Source organism: Octopus bimaculoides, unplaced genomic scaffold (assembly GCF_001194135.2).
Source record: "Octopus bimaculoides isolate UCB-OBI-ISO-001 unplaced genomic scaffold, ASM119413v2 Scaffold_172290, whole genome shotgun sequence".
Lineage (NCBI taxonomy): Eukaryota > Metazoa > Mollusca > Cephalopoda > Octopoda > Octopodidae > Octopus > Octopus bimaculoides.
The window spans coordinates 3,644-3,930 of record NW_026354060.1 but is presented as its reverse complement, the minus strand read 5'-3'; the positions used below and the strand labels follow the sequence as shown (position 1 = coordinate 3,930).

At 34.5% G+C, this 287-nt stretch overlaps 1 long non-coding RNA gene across 1 annotated transcript in view; it reads left to right on the top strand.

Moving 5' to 3' along the window:
• Positions 1-287, top strand: part of LOC106881778 (uncharacterized) — an 8,092-nt gene that overhangs the window by 7,086 nt on the left and 719 nt on the right. The gene's annotated exons all lie outside the window — the stretch shown is intronic.

Below are 287 nucleotides of genomic sequence, written 5' to 3'. Positions count from 1 at the left end.
CAGTTGAACACTGGAGATGGTGTAATCGATGTAATCCCTCTCCCAAAATTGCTGGCCTTGTGGTAAAATTTGAAGCATTATTATTTTTATTATAGTGGAATGTTGTGAAGATAAATTCCAGATCATCCAATTTTAATTCCTGGTCTTAGCTTTTTCATTTAGTCTAAGAATATTGTTGCTTTTTAGCTCTAGGTTAGTCCAGATCAAGAAGACTGGCTGCTATTTTTAACAACTTGAGCTACAACTTAGAGACTATCGCTTTGACTTATTTCTTTTGTTTTTTGGGG